Genomic DNA, 24,284 nt, shown 5'->3' with positions numbered 1-24,284 from the left:
ACTTGTTTATGAAAAACTTCTGCAAAATACTTTCCAGAGCTAGTACCAGAAGAAGTGGCACAGAACCCACTGGTTTCTCCTTATATGGTTTATGGAACCAAGTTTAATGTTTAACAGATTCTCAAGACATAATTGTTGAATTGAAAATGGAAGGAAAGCTGACAAGAATCAAAGTGAGAACAATTCTTATCTGAGTTGGCAAGATGGTGGCTGAGTGAGCTTACCTGATAATATCTCCTGCAAAGAAGTGGCTGGGCAGCGTTGGAGGCTCTTTGGGACCAGGTTGTTTCAGGATTTTTGCAGGTCAGGAGGTATCTGGACATCGATTTGGTGGGAACGTAACAGAGAAAATACGTCTATAAAATATACACGGAGGTCCCGGCTGCGTGCGGAAAACTCCCTCCTTGGGTGGGTGGAGCCACGGCACTGAGTGCTGCCCCGGCATTTTTTTTTTTTTTGGAGGCTCTGCAGTACTGGGGAATTCATAAGCCCTGAGCGGCCTATTGGGGGGTTAATAGGACAGGAGGTGCTTGCAGACCGATCTGGGGAGACAAACGGGAGTTTTATTGTGAAACGGGGGGAATTTTTGATTGCAGACACAAACAATTGCGCTTCCGCCTAGAGCCCTTCCCCTCCCCCCACCCAAGCCCGGCTGCCGATATACAGTGGACTTAAATTGATAGCAATAAAGAGACGCTACCAGGGTCTGGCAGGGTGGGAGACGTTTGGAAGCTGATTAGGGGAATATTTTGCAAAGCATGGGAATTTCGGGTTTGGACTCTGTTATTAGTGTTTCCGGCTAGAGCCCCACCCCCGGGCCTGGCTATGGAGCTGTGTCATTAAATTGGCTGCAGTCTAGAGGTGCCCTCAGGTGGCCATTCCAGGGGATCTCAGGGGGGGAGGGGTCCTGAAGTCAATTGGTGATACATCCACAGAATAGACCCCAGTGAGTGAGTGAATTGTGGGGTACAGAACACAGGATAGAGCTTGCGGATGTGACCTCACCCATAGGGCTGGCACCCAGCTGCGGGGATCCCTGAAGGCTGTGATGCACTGCAGTGATCCCAGGCTTCCTGTTAATCAGACTTGAGGTTGCCAGGACTGAGTCCCCTAAACCCTGGTGGCCCACACCCCAGAGACTCACACCTCTTGAGTCTTCAATATCTCAGACTTTCCATCCCTGAATCCATCACGCCCTGAGGTCCATCTGAGGTCCTTGAATGTCCTAGCCCTCAACGTTTGCATTTTTTCTTTTTTGTTGTTTTGTTTTGTTTTTATTTTTATTCTATTTTATTTTTTATATTATTTTTTTAATGTTCTGATTGCTAACATTGCATTATCCCCTAGTCTTTTCTCCCAGTGTATCCCCCAAAGTCTTTTTTTTTCAGTTATTTAGGGTTTTTTTTTTTATTGGTATTGTGGCTGTGGTGGTTGGTGTATATCTTTTTTTCCTTTTTCCTATCTGTTCCCTGCCCTTTACCCACCCCCTTTTTCTTTTTTCCTTTCTTCTCTTTTTTTTTTTTTTTCTCTCTCTCGTCCCTCATCTTCTTCTTATTCTATTCTATCTTAACTATACAATAGGTGCTACAGGGAACACCTCACATTTACTGGGTTTCCTCATCCTCCACTACCTCATTTCTGTGTGAATAGATTTTGGCTATCTACACTATGCCCTTTCCCCTACATCTTGATAGCCTCCATCATCTACTGTCTCTCCTATATTCCACCTCCCTTTCTGTGATACACAAAGTGTCTAACTCTTAATTTCTAATACCTTTGTTTTGTTTTCTGTCTGTTATCCACTCTTGAAACTATTGCCTTTCTTTTCTCTTTCCCTCTCTCATGAAAACAATAGCTTTTTAGTTCATACCATATTCCTCACATATTCAGTCAACTACCTCATTATAGGTACTCTACCTACTGCTATAACTCTACACAATTTACATGAATCTAACTTCTATCCTCCCAGATCTCATAGTGTTGCTTTGTTAACATATATCACCAATACAAGACTTTTTCCTTGCTTACACAATTGCCTTTCCCTGCACTAATACGTTCCTCTAAAGTGAACTCAACCAGCAATAAGAAATTAGAATAAGAAGAACAAAGTGACAAAGAGAAGATATAACACTTATGCAAAAACAACAGCTAATTAATCTCCACGACTAGACAAAGAAGCTAAGGAACTGATTAAACCTGTCAAGATAAAATGAGGACCAGACAGCAACAAAAATCTACAAACCAAACCAGAAGTCAGGAAAACATGGCTGAATCCAATGAACAAACTAAAAATCAGGAAAGGGAGAAGAACTTCGCACAAGAAATGAAAGATCTCAGAACATTTATCACTGACAAATTTGATGAAGTAAAGGAAGAGGTTAACAATATGAAGACAACACTTGGAGGGGAAATTGCAGACATACGCAAAAAGATAACAGATATGATGGAAATGAACACCACAGTTCAAGAAATCAAAAATACACTTGCAACAAATATCAGCAGACTAGAAGAGGCAGAGCAGAGAATTAGTGATGTGGAAGACAGTACATCAGAAATCAAACAGATAGTAGAATTAGTCAATAAAAAGATAGAAAAAATCCAGCTAGGACTTAGGGACCTGAATGATAATGCAAAATGCTCAAATATATGTATTATAGGCATTCCAGAAGGAGAAGAGAAGGGAAAGGGGTCAGAAGGAGTGTTGCAGGAAATAATGGCTGAAAACTTCCCAAATCTAATGAAAGAGACAGATGTACATATCCAAGAAGCACAGAGCACTCCACTGGTCATAAACCCCAACAGGCCCACCCCAAGACATATACTTGTCAAATTATCCAATGCTCAAGACAAAGAGAAAAATTTAAAAGCAGCAAGAGAAAAGAAAAACATCACATACAAGGGAAGCTCCGTAAGATTAAGTGCTGATTTCTCATCTGAAACCATGGAGGCAAGAAGGCAGTGGTATGATATAGTCAAGGTACTAAAGGAAAAAAATTTCCAACCAAGAATATTCTATCCAGCTAAACTAGCATTCAAAAATGATGGAGAGTTCAAAATATTCACAGATAAACAGAAACTGAAAGAGTATACCAACAAGAAACCTCCCCTTCAAGAAATTCTAAAGGGAGTTCTGCAGGAAGAAAGGAAAAAACAGGACAGGCAGAGTTGGAGGAGAGTGTAAGAGCAACAAAAAAGACAAAAATAGAAGGAAAAAAATGCAAACAAAGTATGACAAACACAAATCCAATCAAAATATGGCTAACACAAATAATTCCTTGAAAGTAATAACACTGAATGTCAACGGATTAAACTCACCTATTAAAAGATTCAGACTGGGACATTGGATAAGGAAATGTGACCCATCTATATGCTGCCTACAAGAGACACATCTTAGACCCAGAGACTCATGGAGGTTGAAAGTGAATGGCTGGAAAACAATCATACGAGCAAACAATAACCAAAAAAAGAAAGGAGTAGCTATATTAATGTCAGACAAAATAGACTTTAAATGTGAAACAATTGTGAGAGACAAAGAAGGATACTACATATTAGTGAAAGGGACAATCTGTCAAGAAGATCGAACAATCATAAATATTTATGCTCCTAACAAGGGCGCCTCTAAATACGTGAGGCAAACGCTGGAAAAACTAAATGAAAGAATAGATGCATCTACAATTATAGTGGGGGATTTTAATACGCCACTATCAATTCTTGACAGAACATCTCAAAAGAGAATCACTAAAGAAACAAAACATTTGAACAGTATATTAGAGGAGCTGGATCTAATAGACATATATAGATCATTACACCTAAACACAGCAGGATATACATTTTTCTCAAGTGCATATGGATCATTCTCCAAGATAGACCATATGCTAGGCCACAGAGAAAGGCTTAATGAATTCAGAAAGATCGAAATCATACAAAACAATATCTCTGACCACAGTGGAGTGAAGCTGGAAATTTGCAAGGGACAGAGGCCCAGATTTCACACCACGATTTGGAAATTAAACAGCACGCTTTTAGAAAAGCAGTGGGTCAAAGAGGAAATCTCAAAAGAAATCAATGACTACCTTGAAACAAATGATAACGATAACACAACATACCAAAATTTATGGAATGCAGCAAAAGCAGTACTGAGAGGGAAATTTATAGCCATAAATTCATATATCAAAAAAGAAGAAAGAGCAAAAATTGAAGAACTAACTGCACATTTCAAGGAAGTAGAATAACAACAACAAAGTAACCCAACAGGAAGAAGAAGGAAGGAAATAACAAAGATAAGAGCAGAACTAAATGAAATAGAAAATAAGAAAGCACTTGAAAAGATAAACAAGACCAAGAGCTGGTTTTTTGAGAAGATCAATAAAATTGACAAATCTTTAGTGGGACTAACAAAGAAAAAAAGAGAGAAGATGCAAATACACAAAATAAGAAATGAGAAAGGAGATATCGCCACTGACCCCACAGAAATAAAGACTATCATAAGAGGATACTTTGAACAACTATATTCCAACAAAAATGACAATTCAGAGGAAATGGACAAATTCCTAGAAACACATAAGCAGCCCATATTGACGAAAGAAGAAATTGGTGATCTTAACAAACCAATCACAAGGAAAGAGATAGAATCAGTCATTAAAAATCTCCCAACTAAGAAGAGCCCAGGGCCAGACGGCTTCACAGGTGAATTCTACAAAACATTCCAGAAAGAACTAACATCAATCCTGCTGAAACTATTCCAAAAAAATTGAAACAGAGGGAACATTGCCGAACTCCTTCTATGATGCCAACATTACCCTAGTACCAAAGCCAAACAAAGACACCACAAGAAAGGAAAATTACAGACCAATTTCTCTAATGAACCTAGATGCAAAAATACTTAACAAAATACTTGCTTATCATATTCAACAACACATTAAACGAATTATACACCACGAACAAGTGGGATTTATTCCAGGTATGCAAGGATGGTTCAACATAAGAAAATCAATCAATGTAATACACCATATAAACAGATTGAAGGAAAAAAATCACATGATTATATCTATAGATGCAGAAAAGGCATTTGACAAAATACAGCACCCCTTCTTGATAAAAACACTCCAAAAGATCAGAATACAAGGAAATTTTTTGAACATGATAAAGAGTATATATGAAAAACCTACAGCCAACATTGTTTACAATGGAGAAATCCTAAAATCCTTCCCTCTAAAGTCAGGAACAAGACAAGGATGCCCATTGTCTCCCCTTCTATTTAACATTGTCTTAGAAGTACTTGCTCGAGCACTGAGGCAAGAACCAGATATAAAAGGCATTCAAATTGGAAAGGAAGAAGTCAAAATTTCATTATTTGCAGATGACATGATCCTATACGTAGAAAACCCTGAGAGATCTACAACAAAGCTTCTAGAACTCATAAATGAGTTTAGTAAAGTCACAGGTTATAAGATCAATGCACAAAAATCAGTAGCATTTCTGTACACTAATAATGAGCAAGATCAGGAGGAAATCAAGAAACAAACACCATTCACAATAGTAAATAAAAAAATCAAATACTTAGGAATAAATTTAACTAAAGAGGTAAAAAACTTATACACCGAAAACTATACAAGACTGTTCAAGGAAATCAAAGAAGACCTAAATAAATGGAAGAATATTCCTTGTTCATGGATAGGAAGACTGAATATTATTAAGATGTCTATCCTACCAAAACTGATCTACACATTCAATGCAATCCCAATAAAAATCAACAGAGCCTTCTTTAAGGAACTAGAAAAACTAACTATGAAATTTATTTGGAAAGGAAAGAGGTCCCGAATAGCCAAAGACATACTGAAAAAGAAAAACGAAATAGGAAGAATCACACTTCCTGACTTCAAAACATACTACAAAGCTACAGTAGTGAAAACAGCATGGTATTGGCATAAGGAGAGACACACAGACCAATGGAATCTAATTGAAAGTTCAGATATAGAACCTCATGTATATAGCCATATAATATTCGATAAAGCCATCAAACCGTCTCAACTGGGAGAGAATGGCCTATTCAACAAATGGTGCCTGGAAAACTGGATATCCATATGTAAAAGAATGAAAGAGGATTACCATCTCACACCTTATACAAAGATCAACTCAAGATGGATCAAAGACCTAAATATAAGAGCCAAGACCATAAAGATCTTGGAAAGCAGTGTAGGGAAACATCTACAGGACCTTGTAATAGGAAATGGCTTCATGAATATCACACCAAAAGCATGAACAGCAAAAGAACAAATAGATAAATGGGACTTCCTCAAAATTAAAGCCTTCTGCACCTCAAAGGACTTTGTCAAGAAAATAAAAAGGGAACCCACACAATGGGAGAAAATATTTGGCAACTATATATCTGATAAGAGACTTATAACTTGCATATATAAAGAACTCATATATCTTGAAAATGAAAAGATAAATAATCCATTTAAAAAATGGGAAAAAGATTTAAACAGACACTTCTCCAAAGAAGAAATACAAATGGCTAAAAAGCACATGAAAAAATGCCCCAAATCTCTAGCTATCAGGGAAATGCAAATCAAAACTGCAATGCGATACCATCTTACTCCCATAAGATTGGCAGCTATGAAAAAAACAGAAGAATACAAATGCTGGAGAGGATGTGAAGAAAGGGGAACACTCATCCACTGCTGGTGGGAATGCAGAAGGATACAACCATTCTGGAGGACAGTTTGGCAGTTCCTCAAAAAACTAACCATAGATTTGCCATATGACCCAGCAATACCACTGCTGGGTATATACCCAGCAGAACTGAAAACAAGGACACAAACCGATATATGTACACCAATGTTCATAGCAGCATTGTTCACTATCGCCAAAAGTTGGAATCAACCCAAATGCCCATCAACAGATAAGTGGATCAATAAAATGTGGTATATACACACAATGGAATACTACTCGGCTGTAAGAACAAATACACTACAAACACATGATAACATGGATGAATCTTGAGAACCTTATGTTGAGTGAAGCAACCCAGGCATTGAAGGACAAATACTACATGACCTCAATGATATGAAATAAGCAAGCTGCCTCAGAGAGCTAGAGACTGGAAAATAGGCTTATAGAAAATCGGGGGGTGGAGGAAGGATGTGGGCCGATGTCTGCAGGGGTGGAATCTCTGATGAGCTGGTGGTAAATATGAGCACAAAGAAGAGATAAAATGGGGGCAAGGGGTTGCCTTTGGGTGGGGCTTGCCGGTTTGAGGGGGGATGGGGATGGGCGGATGGGTAATATTGCCCAAAAAATTGGGGGGAGGGAGGGACAACATACGAACATAGGAGAGTGTCAGGTGTTGCTTGAGAGTAAACTGCTGAGAAAATCATATCAAAATATAATTAGGAGGGTTACCTGTTTAGGATGCTCAGCGGGGATGGTCTGATACGGGACGGACTCCTGGGGAATGTCTGAATGCTCATTTTGCCAGAGTGGGTTGTACCATTGGGTAGAGACCCAAGAAGTGAGAGTTGGGGTGGCCCCACATCCTGGGGAGGACTAATGCCATCAAATAGAGGGAACTGTATCTCTCAAGAGAAAGGGTGGCTCCTAGGGCATTAGGGCAGTTGAGCAAGTCAAGCCCTGAACACTGTTGCAAGTATCTCTGGACATGGCTCCTCAGGAAATGGAGATTGGCTATCACTGTGGGCCCCAAGGGGAGGGGAAAATGGATGTTGAATGGATGGAACCAAGGTAAATGTGGGGAAGAGAGGAGTTTCGCCAGAGTACACGAGGATGAATATAAAACATGTAATATTACACCAAAAACATATAGGGGATGACAGACTAATAATGTAAACCATAATGTAAAACATAGGATAACTAAAAAATTTAGAAAGCTGTATATCCTAAAGTATGGACCACATTGTAAGCACAGATGTCACCTTGTTTGAAATATATTGTTTCGGAGTCTGTATATCAGTTTCAGTAAATATGATATGAATAAGTTAAAAGATTATCGCTGTGGAAGGGAAAAGGTTTTATAGTGGATGTGTGGGAATACTGTATATTGTATATATGAATTACTGTGATCTAAGACTCTTGTGAAGAGAAGCTCAATAATTAGGAAACAAGAAAAGAAAAAGATAGGATGAAGAAATTTTTCCAAATCAATATGTACTCTAGATCTAACCTTTAAACTCATCACTATATTCCATTTTACTAGTAAGGGAACCTGACATTATATTGGGATTCGCTTTACAGGAAGTTTTGGATCACAGAGTGGTTCAAAAATGGTGGCGGAGGAGTACTGTATGGGATGTTATTGACAGGCTATATATGGTTGACAGGGAGTTATACAGGGCATATGTCCAGGGTGTACAGTAAAGTTTGGATATACTCATAGTGGAAACATTAAAAACAACAGCTGGGGGGGATACTGGGTTCCTGGCTGGGGGGCTCTGTCATGGTCCCTAGGGGAGCATCAGCAGTCCCCCAGGTGCAACGGTAAGAACCAGGAAGGAATGAGGGTCCAACAGTGGGCTCCTGATACTAATGACTATGCTTGTGAGCCTATACGCCTGAAATAAGAACAAGGCCTAGAGCAGCATTGTGCCTGGGAGTTTCCTCCTGAAAGCTTTCATGTTACTCAAATGTGGCCAGTCTCGAAGCCAAACTCAGCATGTAGATGCAGTCCATTCCCCCCAGCGTGGGACATGACACCCGGGGATGAGCCTACCTGGCACCGAGGGATCACTACCAAATGTCAGCTGAAGATGCAACTAGAAAATGACCTTGAATTAAAGGTTCAATGCGGATCAGCAGAATATCCCTGTCTACATATAATAACATGACTTTAAAATGCTGTTTGACCTAATGTAAGGGGGAAATGGAAAGGACAAATGAGTTTATATGGCTATGAGTCTCTAAAAAAGAGTCTGGAGGTTGTCAGAAGGATTGCCCTTATGCACACCTGAGCAGAGTCTCAGAGACAGATAAAGTAGATACAACCCCAGGTATTGGTTCTTTTGAGGGCTAAAGAGACCCACGGGTTCTATGGTCATGGCAGATGGGGTTCACTGCCATGTCAGTTGGCCCTTCTTTGGAGCTGGTGTTTCTGCGTGATGGAACTGGACTCAGATGGGGTCTCTTTTCACAAGACTTTCATGCTACTTTACTGGAATTATAGTTGGTGTTGGGGTTTAAGATATATTTAGGGGATTTGAATCTCTGGACTGACAATATGATAGCCACGCCCTGACCCTCAACAGACTTCAACTCCTACACTCTGATTTATTGGACTTATCCCACTCAGCTAACATGGAGTTGAAGAAGGTCAACCACCACACCATGGAGCCTAGAGTGCCTACAACTGAAAGCAGGAGGATTGCATCCAGTATCCATGTGGAATCTAAGCCCCCTCTTGACATAGAGGTACAATGGACACAACCAATCCAAGGTCCACAGAGAAAATGTGGCATTGGTGTGGGAAGGGTGGCCATGGTGGCTGCTGGGTGTGGGGAATGGGAGGAAGAGATGACATGGGGAGGCGTTTTTGGGACTTGGAGTTGTCCTGGGTGGTGCTTCACGGACAATTACGAGACATTGTAGATCCCCCCAGGGCCCACTGGATGGAACATGGGAGAGTGTGGGCTATGATGTGGACCATTGACTATGGGGTGCAGCGATGTCCAGAGATGTACTTACCAGTTGCAATGGATGTGTCATGATGATGGGAGAGAGTGTTGCTGTGAGGGGAGTGGGGGGTGGGGGTGGTGGGGTTGAATGGGACTTCATATTTTTTGAATGTAATATTTTTTAAAAAATGAATAAAAAAAAAAAGAATCAAAGTTATTTTCTTGAGAAATATCCCTGTTCAGAAGGCAGGAGCAGGAAAGGAGACAAAGATTTCAAAGTGAAAGAGGCAAAGGGATAGAAAGCCATGCAAAATACGAAAGCATGTGAAAGAGAAATTATTGGACAATATTTTCCCTTACTGTAGAACAGTACTTACCGAAAAGTATGGTCCTAAAACCAGTGGCATCAGTATCATCTGGGACTTGCTAGAAATACAAGTCTTTGGACTTAATTCATTCCAGTGGAATCTCTTAGATTGGGAACTAGGCACTTGTGTTTCACAAGCTCTCAGAGTGATTCTTATGCACATGAGCGTTTGAGAAACAACAGTGCAGCCTATTTCTGGAAGATGGAGTAGTACTGGCATAACACAGATTGCTGACTTTGAGGAAGTTTCAAGTGGATTTAATTATAGGTTCTTCACAGAATTAAATTGCTAGGCAAGTGTCTTATTAAATTGCTGAAGATTAAAGTGTGCAAGGTAAACAGAGTTTGTCCTGTGCTTTACTTCTTAAAATCTTTCCTACAATACCTCACATTAATTATATTACAAAGGAAAATATTAACTTTATTCATTTAGCCACACCTAAAGACTACTCAGATTTATTATTAGACAATCTAGTTAACCACTGTAAACTGCAGAGTCTATTTGTAAAGGCCTGCCCTTTACAGTTATTGGCTAGAAAATACAAAGTTAATGAAAGAAAAAATTGAGTGTCCTTGGTTCAGGTAGTCTGAAAATCTACCCCACTTTCTTAATACCAGAGTTAAAATCATTTAAAAGCTACCTAACCATATCTTAAAGTCAGGGGTTGATGGATTCCTCTAGGTTCTTGGTTATGTTACACAAAAGAATTTAAGAACATGCCGGTTTAGATAACTAGTTGTTTATTGAGAAAAGGGAGAAGAGAATAGGATTTCCCACCTAGACCTGCAGAAATGGACTCCTCTAGGCAGAGAGAGTGTTTTGGGCTTGTGGGGCTATCTTTATTAAGCTAGTATTTATTCCTCCCTTTCCTAATGTTGGGGGAGGGGCTCCAGCTATTTCCTGTTCTGATTGGTTACCCCACCCATAGTTCCCCTGGGGGACAATGGAGAGGACCCTTGAGGACATCTGGGGCTTTCCCTTGACCCCGAGTGAGATCTCATTCCATTCTTACTCCAAGTGAGGTTCTCCTGCGGGGTCTCATGGGGTCCTTCTGGCAACCTTCTTGGTGGTGGTCTTCCCTAAGGCGGTTTCCAGGTGGGGTTACATGGCCACGTGTTTCATGACCATGTTTTTCTGCCAGGTCTTAGACTCATCTTCCCTTTTCCTAAATTAACTTGCCTCAGTATGATATTTTTGGGAAGACTAGACATTAAATTAGCATCAAAGTCTCTGTCCCTGTTAACATCGTATCCTAAAATGCATCTAAATCAGAAGCTCTTGAAATGGTCAGTCAAATCCTCTGCACAAAGTGTCACAGAAATTACAATTAAAATTTTGCATTGTAACAACAATTGGATGGTTCCATTATATGATTATAAATCTTTGAGATCTTAAGCAAAAATCAGATCTTTAGAAATATTACTCTCCTTTGATCATATGACTGTCTTTGTGTCAGGTTAGTTATTTCCTATTAACAGAAATGTTTCTAGAAAGAAAGCTGGCTTTAGAATTATCTCTGTGCCTTTTAGGTTGTAGTATCCTCAACCTTGAATCTAACTTTGAATCTAACTTTGAGTGTAAATAGATTCAGAGTCCATAAACATGGGATTGGAGCCTGGAATTTTGGATTTCTAACAAACTACAAGATAATGCTGTTGCTACTGGCTCACAAACTGTAATCTGAGAATCAACATCTTGGTACTCCTAAGCATTATCACATTAGGATGTGTATTTAGGCTTATGTGCAGGAATAAGCATTTATGTCTGGTTGCAAACATAAATAATCTGTCTTGCACCTTGTACTTCACCTCTTATTTACAAATAAATTGCCAGCTAACAAATGTGCAATGAGAACCTTCTATAGTATAAGGAAAACTTAGGCTTGTCTCTGTTTGAGCTCCTAAGGAAGCAACCTTTGAATCCTCCATGACAGAAGAATCTTTTGTTATTTGGTGGGCCCATGACCACAGCTGATAGCTCATATGCTAATGCAGCTCATATGCTAATGAGATGCCAGGGTGGGGTGGGGGAGGGGGATAGACACACCTGCAGTCTTAGGGTGGGGGATTGGTCACACCAGAAAGACCAACCATATGAATAGGGCGTTGGGCTTTGAGACACTCATATCAGTCCACCTCCACAACCTCTGGGAGGGGAGGAAGGCAGCACATTGAATATAATGCTTTTAGTGAGGTCTGTGAGTCATTCTAGCAAATTATCATACCGAACCAGGTGATGGGAATCTTTAAATTGTAGCCAGTTGGTCAAAAGTGCAAGAATTCTAGTTTGTGAACTTGTAACTGGTGTCTAAAGGGGAGTCATAGAGGTTTACCCTTAACCTGTGGAGTCTGTCTAACTCCAGGTATTTAGAATCAGAATTTAATTAATTAAGTTTTGACAATAGCTGAAGTTGGTTTTGAATTCTTCAAAACCCCAAATGACATACCATGATCCATGAAGTCCTCATAACTACCTTGAAGAACTATCTATATAGAGGGTCCCTCAATCAAAAACATGCTAAATGATAATAGATATGTAAGAGCACTGGATGAACCATAGACTGAAAAAAAAAAAAGATTAAGAAAGAAATATAAAGGTCATTGAACTAATTTTCCAATATTGGGCTCTTGCATTTCCTTTGGTGTTTGCTTTACAGATTTCAGAGACTAGCTTTGTATTTCTCAAGACAAGATATTACTTACTTTTAAGGAAGCCCAAATTATTTAAAAGGTCAAGTATTTATTATTTTGAGACAGAGTATGTTTCTTCACAATTCGTACCTAGTAGTTATAGCTTTGTCCCAAGGAATTATAGAAAAAAACTATAGGTCAGTGTTTTTGGCAGTAGAAAGATGTTCTATATCCCCAACTCCAGGCATTCTTCAGAAATGATGGAGAGCCAAGAGGACTGAAAAAACAAAAGGAGATTGTGAGAGTCTGAGAGGTTTCTCTTTGATTTTCTATAATTTCTATGAATTACTACTCGGGCATTCACTGGGCCCCCAGCTCACCATGTGGGCACTCACCTTGGCACACGCACTCTACTCACCATGTGGGCACTCACGTGGGCACTTGGCTCACAATGTGGGCACTTGGCTTGCCACACGGGCTCTCAGCACACCGCATAATGTGTGCTCATTACATGGGCACTGGCTTATTGTGCAGGCACACTTTCTTTTCTTTTTTTTTCACCAGGAGGCCCCAGGGATCAAAACTGGGTCCTCCCATATGGTAGGCAGAGGCCTTATCACTTGAACCACATCTGCTTCCCAATGATGATATTTTTACCTCCTCCCATGAATTATGGATGTTCTTAATGGCATCTAGAATTGTCAATCTTTTTCTGAAGATTTTCAGTTTACTTTGCTCAGATCCATCAGAGGAATCACTATCTATGGTAGCTATTGCCTTCTGTTATGTATTTCTTAAATCACAGGACTTGAAAGTCAAAATCACAAATTAATCCATGGGCAGCAGAATGAATGGTGTATTAGCAGGCATGAAAACAGCATTAATCTCATTGTACATTGCCATCAAAGCTCTTGGGCAAACAGGTACATTGTCAATGTGAAGTAATATTTTGAAAGGAATCTTTTTCTTTCTAAGCAGTAAGTTCCAATAGTGGGCTTAAAATATTCAGTAAACGATGCTACAAACAGATGAGCTATCATCTAAGCTTTGTTTTTTTGTTTATAGAGAACAGGTAGAGTAGTTTCAGGATAATTCTTAAGGGGCATAGGGTTTTCAGAATGGTATTAATGAACATTGGCTTCAGTTTAAAATTACCAGCTACATTAGCTCCTAACAAGAGAGTCAGTCTGTCTTCTGAAGTTTTGAAGCCAGGCATTGACTTCTCACTAACTATGAAAGCCCTAGATGGCATCCTCTTCCAATAGAAGGTTGTTTCATCTACATTGAAAATCAAATGTTAACGTAGCCACTTCATCAATGAATTTAGCTAGATCTTCTGGATAATGTAGTGTCTACATTAGCACTTCCTGATTCACCTTGCACTTTTATGCTATGGAGATGGCTTCTTTCCTTAAGCCTTTTGAACGCACCCCTGTGATGTTTAAACTTTTATTTTGCAGCTTCCTCACTCACCTCTCAGCCTCCATTGAATTGAAGATAGTTCCGGACTTGCTCAAGATTAGGTTTTGGCCTAAGGGAATGTTGTGGCTGGTTTGATTTTTCAATCCAGACCACTAAAATTTTCTCTATATCAGCAAAAAAAACCTGTTTAACTTTCTTATCATTCATGTGTTCAGTGGAATAGCACTTATAATTTCCTTCAAGAACCTTTCCTTTGCATTTACAAGTTGGCTATTTGGCACAAGAGGCTTGGCTTTTGGCATATCTCAGCTTTCAAAGTGCTTTCTTCACTAAACTTAATCATTTCTAGCTTTTGACTTAAAGTGAAAGATGTACAATATTCCTTTCACTTGAACACTTAGAGGTAATTGCAAGGTTATTAATTGGTCTCATTTTAATATTGTTGTGTCTCAGGGAATAGGGAGGCTTGAGGAGAGGAATGGGTAGGGAAATGGGTGGTTGGTGGAGCAGTCAGAATACACACATTCACTGATCAAGTTTGCTATTTTATATGGGCATGGTTCATGGCAGCTCAAAACAATTGTAATAGTAAAAACAAAGTTCATAGATCAAAGATATCCATAAAAGATATAATAATAAAGAAAAAGTTTAAAATATTGCAAGCATTACCAAAATGTGACAGAGACATGAACTGAGCAAATGCTATTGGAAAAATGGCACCAATACACTTGCTCAAGGAAGCAGAGTTGCCACAAGCCTTCAATTTATAAAAAAAAAAAAAAAAAAAAATGCAATATCTGTAAAGCACAATAAAATATAACATAAATGAGGAAACTTGTATATTTTCTGGATATTGTGGAAATTTATGTAATACAAATATCTTCTGTTCTGATTTGTCTTTTCACTGTTTTAGTGATATCTTTTTATTTAATTTACTGAAATATGTCACTCATACATAAACATACATAAACAATAAATGTGTAGTAGTTGTGAACTTACAAAACAAGCATACATAACATCAAACAAACATATAAACATCTCACCCTACCACGAATAACTTGCATTGTTTTTAAACCTTTTTAACTAATGATTAAAGAGCATTGTCAAAATATTACTACTAAACAAAGTATTTTTCCCCTAATCAATCTGATTGTTATTATCTTTATGTCATTTATATATGAACATACACAAACAATTAAAAGTGTATGGTAAAAGTTGTGAATTTACAAAGCAAACATGCATAACATCATACAGGGGTCCCATACATCAACCCTCCACTAACACCTTGCATTGTCCTGAGACATTTGTTACAAATTATGAAAGAACACTGTAAAAATCTTACTACTAATCATAGTTCTTATCTTACATTTGGTGTGTTTTTCCCCCAACCCACCCTATTATTATTTTTTTAATGTTTTTATGACAGAAGTTGTAAACTTATAAAACAATCATGGACATGTGCAGAATTCCCCGACACTCCTCCATCAAGACACCACAATGTGATGTGTCATTTGCTACAGATGAAATAACATCATCTGATTATTGCCATGTCCATAGTGTACATTTGGCTCACATTGTCCATACTGCCTCAGTATAAACACAGTACATCTTTTGCATAGATGCAAGAATATTATATTATTACTACTAACCACAGTCCAGCTGTATTTTTCCCATGCTTCTCCACATTCCCAACACATTGCAGTAGTGATAGACATTTGTTCTAGGTAACGAAGGACACTATCGTATCTGTACCATCAACCACAATTCTCACTCACTTCTTGGTTTACTGTGCTATCCAGTTCCTAGATTATTCTCAAGCATTCTGTCAAATAGCATTTACATAACTAGACTACCATTTTCAGTCACATCCCCACTTATAAACTAGTTGTTACTCACTGTGTGTTACCATCCACTCTATACATTTCCACAATTTTATAGTAAAGCTAATTAAATCTATATACATTAAACGTCAGTAGTCTACTCAGTCCTTCTCTTATCTCCTTTAAGAATCCACCACCTACCACCAGGTCTTGAAAATATTTTCCAATAATTTCTTCTGGAAGTTTTATGGTTCTTGCTTTTAGTTTTAGTTTTTTGATCCATTTTGAATTAATTTTTGGAAAAGGTGTGAGATAGGGATCCTCTTTCCTTCTTTCAGCTATGGATGTCCAATTCTTTCAGCACCATTTGTTGATTGGATTGTTCTGCCCGAGTTGTGTGAGTTTGACCGGCTAGTCAACAATCACTTGACCATACCTGTGAGGGTCTGTTTCTGAGCCATAAATTTGGTTCCATTGGTCTATTGTGTCTGTCTTTGGGCCATGTTGTTTTTACCACTATCAGTAGGTATTATAATTTAAAGTCTGGAGATGAGGGTTCACTTTTCCTTTTTATGATGTTTCTGGCTATATAGGACTCCTTACCCTTCCAAAAAATTTTAATGATCATGTTTCCAATTTTTTCTTTAATGCTGGTGGAATTTTTATCAGGATTGCATTAAGTCTGTATATCAATTTGAGTAGAATTGACATCTTAATGATATTTAGTCTTCCAATCCATGAACATGGAATGTTCTTCCAGTTATTTAGGGCTTTTTTGATTTGTTTAACACTGAGTTGCTGTTTTCTGAATACAAGTGCTTTACATCACTGGTTAAGTTTATACCTGACTATTTGAGTTTTATCTGTCATATTTTATTTTCACCACTCTTTTGACTTGACACTTTAACTACTTTTACTGATATAATCTTCATTTCTAGACTCTCTTCCAGTCCCCTCTCTCCTGTCTTTTCTTTTCAGTCTCTAATACACCCTTTAGTATTTCCTGAAAATCTGGTCCCTTGCTTAGAAATTCTCTCAGTTTCTGTTTATCTGTGGATATTCTAATTTTGCCCTCATCATTAAAAGATAGTCTTGCTGGATATAAGATTATTGGCTGGAAGTTTTTCTCTTGTAGTATCTTAAATATATCAGACTACTGTCTTCTTGTCTCCATGATTTCTGGTGAGAAATCAGCACTTAATCTTATTGGATAGCCCTTATATGTGATGCACTGCTTTTCTCTTGCTGCTCTCAAAATTTTCTCTTTGTCTTTGGCCTTTGGCATTCTGATGAGTATGTGTCTTGGAGTTGGTGTATTTGGATTTTTCAGATGGGAATAAGTTGTGCTTCTTGGACAGGGTTATCTATGTCCTTCAATAGAGTTGGGAAATTTTCTACCATTATTTCTTCAAATATTCCTTCTGCCCCTTTCCCTTCTCTTCTCCTTCTGGGGCACCCATGACAGATATGTTTGCATGCCTTTTGCTGTCATTTAGTTCCCTGTGATCTTGTTCAATTTTTTCCATACTTTTCTTCATCTCTTCTTTTGTATGTTCACTTTCGGAAGCCATTTCTTCAAGCTCACCAATCCTTTCTTCTGCCTCCTCAAATCTGCTATTATATGACTACAATGTTTTTTTTAATTGGAAAAATTGATTGTACCTTCATTCCCATAAGATCTGCTATTTTTCTATGTATGCTTTCAAATTCTTCTTTTTGCTCATCCAGTGTCCTCTTAATGTCCTTAATCTCTTAGGCATCTCTTTGAATTTATTAAGGAGATTGGCTTAAACATCTATAATTAGTTGTCTCAACTCCTTTATGTCATTTGGAGGCTTATCTTGTTCCTTTAACTGGGCCATATCTTCCTGTTTCTTGGTGTGGGTCATAATTTTTTATTGGTGTCTTTGCATCTAGATTACTAGAGTATTTTTTCTGGGTGCAGTTTCTCTCTCTAGTTTATCATGTCTCTAGCTATCATGTCTCTCTTGCTGGTTATGCAGTAGGAGCCAAGATGTAGTTGGTGCTGTAAGCTGTGGAGGTTCAAGCTGCCCTCATTGCACCAGGGGCCAATGAAACTTCTCCCAACTTTCTCCCTCACCAGGGGTAGGGACAGAGTCCCAGCTGTGGAATAATCCACATGCAAGCCTAGACTGTAGTTGCCCAGAGAGAGTGATGAAGTTTCACATCCCTTTCTTTTCTGCCTGGGACAGGGATGGAGCTGCAGTTGTGGGCAGCAATCTATGCAGTGCAGGTCCAAGATGACTGCAGTTGCCCTGGTAGACTTCTGATTTTTAGTCTATTCCAGCCAAAGTTCCCTGCAGTTACCTGTATAGGCTGGTGCAAGGCTCCCCAGTCTCCTTCCTACCAGACGCGGGGCTGAAGCCTAGACGGTCTGCAGGCTGATGTGCATGAAAGAAACTGTCAGCCCTGCTTCCCCTCAGGATGGGGGCAGAGTCAGAATGGTGGCTACTGGCCTCTTTCTGATTTGGGCTGGTTCACACCCCCCTGTTCCCAGGGTTATCTCTTAGCCAGCAAAGTCTCCCAATCAGTAGCTAAAATCAGCAGCCAACCATCTCCTCCTCCCCTGTTTCTGGGAAATGGAGCTTCCAATTCCCATCACAGAGCAGCCCTAGGATGGCTTGTGCTGCCAGAGTAGGAAAATCACTGGCCTCTGCAGCTTGGCCGGGAATTTCCCGGAGAGGCTAGCACAGGTCCCTGTAGCTTTCTCCCTGCTGGAGGTGGCACTGGGGCCTAGGCTAGACCTGCAAGATGATCTGAATTGGAAGAAGCCGGTCCTCACCAGCACTGGGATTTTCAGTCCGTCCCGCTTCCTCTAGTGCCAAGTGCAGAGTTAAGATGACGGCTCCCAGTCTCTTTTGGATCTGGACGGGCTCAAACCTTAGCTGTTCTAAGGATCACACTGTAGCCCACTGAATTTCCTTATCATAGCTGAAATTGGTGCCCAACCATCTCTTCCTTCCCCATTTTGGGGAAGTGGAGCTTTCAATTCCAGCCATGGAACAGCTCCTGAGGCAGCTTGTGCCTCCAGTGGAGGATGGGCACCAGCCTCCATGGTGTGGAGTGCTCTACTTATGAGTCTTCTCTGCAGATGTGTAGTCTCCTCCTTCCACTCTCCCAAGGACAGAATGCCCTTCTGGCCTCCTGAAACCCCCAAACAGGTGCTTCAGCTAACTCTAGAGAGAGCTCTGGGTGTTTGCTAACTGCCCTCTAGCAGGAACTGACTCTAGAAGCTCCTTACTCCACCACCATCTTGCTGGTTTCTTAGTGATGTCTTTTGATGAACAGAAGCTCTTAATTTTAATAATACCTAATTTTATTTTAATTTCCTTTATGTGTCAACTTTATAAATCTTTATTTACCTTAGAAGATTATCCCTAGAAGATTTTTAATTTAAAATAACCCCAGTAAAATATTAATGACTTTATTTCTTTCTAGAACTATGCAAGCTGGTTAATATGAATATTGAAAATTACAAGGTAATAACTGAGCATTTACCTTGACTATTCTGTTTGAGTGGTATTGCAGAATCACCAAGTAGCTCTAGTTGACAAGTGAAAATTCCTTTAATATGGATTCCAGCTACTAAATATAAGGTAATTATAGAATTGGGGAATCATCATTTGAATCTTTAAAGAAATAATTGATTCAGCAGCAAACATTAATGGATAACACCACTAGAATAAATGTTAAAGGTGTCCTTTAAAATAAAAAAAAGTTAGCTGTCAGTATATGAATCTCCTGACCAGTCTTAGCATCTGTTGTAGTTTCCTAGGCTGATCAAAACAGGTACTTTAAAATGTTTTGACTTAAACAATGGAAATTTATTTGCTTACAGTTTGAAGCCAGGAAAATGTCCCAATCAAGTCCTAATCAAAGTGATGCTTTCTTCCAAGGGTGTGGCTGCTGGCACACCATGTGGCTGGATCCTCTGCCACATGACAAGGCATATGGCTGTACCTGCTGGTTTCTCCATTCTTTTCTGGGTTTTGTTGCTTTTAGCTTCTTATTTCCAAGGCTTTTGTTCTCTCTCTCTCTCTCTCTCTCTCTCTCTCTCTCTCTCTCTCTCTCTCTCTCTCTCTCTCTCTCTCTCTCTCTCTCTCTCTCTCTCTCCATATACATATATAAACGTAAATATATATATTCATTCAATTTATAAAGGACTCTAATAGGGTAAAGTTCAATTCTGAATGAGGTGTTTCACATCTGTCTCACCTTAACTTAAGTAACCCCATTAAAAGATTCTACTTGCAATGGGTTTACAACCACAGGAATAAATTCCATTTAAGAACATGTTTTTCTGGGGTACATACAGCTTCAAACTACCACAGCATCCCTAAAAGAGGGACAGCAAAAGACACAATGTGAATGCATGATGGAGAGTGTAGTAATAACTATCAAGTATTCTTGCCAGAAATGCTCAGTCTGAATCTGTACAAACATTTAAACTAAATTCCATTATAATATATATGGAGAAAAAGAAGCAATTTAAATGACACTACAGAGATGTAATATGACAAGTTCAGGTTGTGATATAATATTCTTTAGGACAATTGATGTATTTTCCACAGATAGTATACAGGGTGTCTCTAAATCAAAAGAATGAAGGAACATAGCAACAAAATGTATTAGGCAGATTTTATTTGTGTCCTCATTCAAGAAAAATAACATAAAATGGCATTTTTGAGACAACTGACACAATTTTAATATGGACTGGTTATTAAGTAATAAAAGGATAGTACTGTTAATTTTCTTGGGTGTATTAATATCATATATTTAAGAAACTTCTCATATACGTAAAGATTCGTAGTAAAGTCTGCAAGGATTAAACACCACCATATTTATGAATACCTAAAAATAATTTGGCAAAAAGAAAAATGATATAAAGCAATTGTTTAAAAATATTGGTGACCATTCCATGTGGGTTCATTTTCCTAAAAAACTAAAACCTTCCAACAGTTCTCCCTTGTCTCACAGTATAAATCTGTAACACTTTACTTTTTTTTAAACTTTACTCTTATTTACTGTCCTATTGTGGAAGCCAGTTAATAGTGAAACTGCCAATATGGAACTTCCAAATAAAGAAAATTCTGATTTGGATAATGGCCAAGTAAGATTCTATCAGACTGATTCTTCTGCAAATGTCAATTATGAATTCAACACAGTACAAAAAAAAGTACCTGAGAGTACATTAAATAGTAAAAAAGAAGCAGATATATTAGTGTGGAGTTTATACTTTCAGAAAAAACTTGGACAGTGTTTCCATTTTGAGGGTTTTTAGCTTGGGGCCAGGCATGGTCAATTTGCAACATACAGAATTGTGGGGACAAAAGTAAAAACAAAACAAAACAAAACAAAAAAAGTCTTGCCTGAGCAACAAGAAAGCCTTAATATGGGAACCGTAACTATTGGGGAAAAAAAGTGTAAGATCCAGAGAGGAATCTTTTTTTTCTTCTGCTCTCATCTCTAGCTGACTTAACTATACATGCATAGAACAGACCTAAAATAACTCAGGCATAGGGAAAAAATCTGAACAGAAATTGGAGCTGCCATCCAAGAAACAGAATTTATAATTTGAGCACATTTAAGATAATAAACTGTTAAAAGAAAAGAAGTAATACTTATTAGAAGAAAATAACAGAATCCATAGTTTCTATAATTTTAGTATTCATAATGTTCAAGATACAACTAAAATTACCCAATATTCAAAGAACCAGAAAAATGAAACACAATCTCAAGGCAATATAAATTATCTGAGAACAAATCTGAGATGATCCAGAAGTTAGAATTTGTGAGCATGAAATTTAAGGCAGCTATAATAGTATCCCTTATAGTGCTAAAGAAAATATCACCACAATTAATTCAAAGATAGAATATCAGTAAAAATTAAGCCAATAACAAAGAAGCAAATACAAATCCTAGATATATGAAATATGTGAGAATAAAAAAACTTGAATGTACTGAACTATAAAAATTGAAGACAGAGGAAAGAGTCAGTGAACTCAAAGTAAGATCAATAGAAATTATGTGAAGTTCAAAGAGACAACAAAAGATTGAAAATATTTTAAAAACCTCAGGAACTTATTATAAATAATATAAAATATTATTAATATGTGTGCAATGGATTTCTATAAGGAGAGGGGAGAGAGTAGAGTAGAAAAATATATATGAATAATAACATCAAAAAAGTTCCCCAAATTTAATGAAACACATAATGCTCAAAAAATAAATCTGCATAAATATAAAGAAGACCATGTCAGGGCATATCATGGTCAGACTATAAAAAGCCAGATATATAAAGCAAAATGTGGAAAGAGCAAGAGAAAAGTGCCACAGGAAATAATTTGATTAATGCCTTACTTCTGAAAAGAAACCTTGGAGGCTAGAACAGAATGGAATGACATATTTTAAAAGCTGAAAATAAATAAATCTTATTAAAAATTTTACAGCTTATAGAATGGCTCTGATTTACAAAACAGAGCTACAGGTCTAAAGAGGATATGGATAAATAGGAAGACTCCTTACTGTTGGTGGAATGTAGAATGGAGGCTACACCAAGACAAAATGTCTTGATTCATATATTGAAAACTATAAACATTGCTGAGGGAAATAAAACAAAATGAATAGAAATACCAAGTTTATTTGGAAAGCTAAATATTGTTAACTTGGCAATTTTCCCCAAATTGACCTCTTGATACAAAATAATCAAGAACAAATTTCTAGCAAGATTTTTAAAATAGAAACTACAAAGCTGGTTCTAAAATTATCTGAAAAGGCAAAGGTCCTAGATTAGCCAAAAATATAAAGGATTTACAATATGTGATTATGAGACTTACTATAAAGCAATTGCAAAGTTTCAAATCAGTTTGGTATTAGCATAAGTATAGATATGGAGACAATGTAACATAATAGAGTCCAAAAAAAGGTCCAGCATATATGTTCAATTGAATTTCAACCAAAGTACAAAATTACTTAAATGGTAAAAGATCCTTTTTTTTTTTTTTCAACAAATCTTCCGGAACTGCATGGAAAAGAAAATGAGCTCTGATCCTTTGATATATCATACACAAAAGTAACTTGAAATGGATCATAGAAGTAAATGGAAAAGCTCAATCTTCAAAACTTCTTAGAGGAAACATAAGAGAAAATATTGTGCCTTTGAGGTAAGCAAAAACCCCTTAAATAATGCACAAAAAGATTATAAAGAAAGCAATTGATTAAAAAGGACTTCATCAAAAACAATTTTTTTTTCCATTTGAGGGAAACAACTAAGGAAATGATAAGGCAAGCCATAGATATAGAGAAAATATTTGAAATACATTTATCTTGCACAGGGTTTATACACAAAACTCATTTTTAAACTCTTAATAGGAAAAAAAGCAATAAACACATAGACAAAAAGACTTGAACAGATACTCCATAAAGGAAGCTATCTGAATAGCTAGGAAGTAAGCAAAACTATGGTCAGGATCATTAGTGATCACGGAAAGGCTATTTAAAAACACCATGAGATAACACTACACATCCATTAGAATGACTAGTAATAACAGAAGGAGTTTCAAGTTTTAAAGAGGGTGAGGAGCAACTGGAATACTCAAACATTGCTGGTCGGAATGCAAAACAACATAGTCCTTTGGAAAATTACAGCATCTTAAAAAGTTCAAAGTATGTTTGACATATTACTCAACAATTCTACTCCTAGGTATTTTAACAAGAAATGAGAACATATGATAACACAAAGGCTTGAAAATGTTCATAGTAGTAGTATTCTTAAGAGCCACAAACTACAAAAATAAACAGACAAAAAAAATTTTAATGGGTGAAGGACTTGAACAGACTTTTCTCCAAGGAAAATACACATAGGCCAATAAACATGTGAAAAGATATGCAACATCATTAGCTATTAGGGAAATGCAAATCAAAACCACAATGAGATATCAATTTATAACCACAAGGACATTTAATAAAATGGAAAAAACAAGTGTTGGAGAGGATGCAGAGAAATTGAAACTCTGGTGCATTGTTGGTAGGAATGTAAAATGGTGTCACTACTTAGTAAAATAATACGGTAGTTCCTCAAAAATTAAATAAAGAATTACCATATGGCCTGGCAATTCCACTCATAGATATTCACCCAAAGGAAATGAAAAGAGGGTAGCATATTGATACTTTCATACCAGTGTTTATAGCAGCATTATTTACAATAGTCAAAAGCTGGAAAGAACCCAAGCATCCATCAACAAACGAATGGATAAACAAAATGTGGTACATATGCCCAATGAAAAATTATTTAGCCACTAGAAAAGTTAAAATTATGAAACATGCTGCAACATGAAAAAACCTTGAAAACATTATTCTCAGTGGTTTAGATTTGCATTTCCCTGCGTTAGGCTCAGT

General features: G+C 37.8%; 1 long non-coding RNA gene across 2 annotated transcripts in view; it reads right to left on the bottom strand.

Annotated features, from left to right (window-relative positions):
* Positions 1–423: 423 nt before the first annotated feature.
* Positions 424–24,284, bottom strand: part of LOC139439987 (uncharacterized) — a 388,427-nt gene continuing 364,566 nt past the window's right edge. For both annotated transcript variants that reach the window (XR_011650064.1, XR_011650063.1), the window contains 2 exons: positions 12,775–12,901; positions 424–542 (listed from right to left, as the gene is read on the bottom strand). This is a non-coding gene — a long non-coding RNA (uncharacterized lncRNA). The remainder of the gene's footprint in view (positions 543–12,774; positions 12,902–24,284) is intronic.

Source organism: Dasypus novemcinctus, chromosome 11, assembly GCF_030445035.2.
Source record: "Dasypus novemcinctus isolate mDasNov1 chromosome 11, mDasNov1.1.hap2, whole genome shotgun sequence".
Taxonomy (NCBI): Eukaryota; Metazoa; Chordata; class Mammalia; order Cingulata; family Dasypodidae; genus Dasypus; species Dasypus novemcinctus.
Note: the sequence above shows the minus strand (reverse complement) of the source record. Positions and strands in the feature narration are given on the sequence as shown.